We start from the raw sequence: 272 nt of genomic DNA on the forward strand, positions 1-272 counted from the left end.
GCTCCTGCTCTGAAAATATTCAACGCGGGCCGCGATGCTGGTAACAGAGGAAGAGGAAGGCCTCCTCTGCGTTGGAAAGACCAGGTGGAGAAGGACTTGGCTTCACTTGGCATTTTCAATTGGCGTCAGTTAGCACAGAAGAGAAATGACTGGCGTGCTGTTTTGGACTCGGCCAAAATCGCTTAGGCGGTTACAGCGCCAAATAAGAAGAAGAAGAAGATGGGCAGATGCTTATTCAGGTTGGTTAGGAGAAGCGGTTCCACGACGTTTGC

The sequence above is a fragment of the Rhagoletis pomonella genome, unplaced genomic scaffold (genome assembly GCF_013731165.1).
Source record: "Rhagoletis pomonella isolate Grant_MI unplaced genomic scaffold, Rhpom_1.0 Rhpom_scaffold_00006, whole genome shotgun sequence".
Taxonomy (NCBI): Eukaryota; Metazoa; Arthropoda; class Insecta; order Diptera; family Tephritidae; genus Rhagoletis; species Rhagoletis pomonella.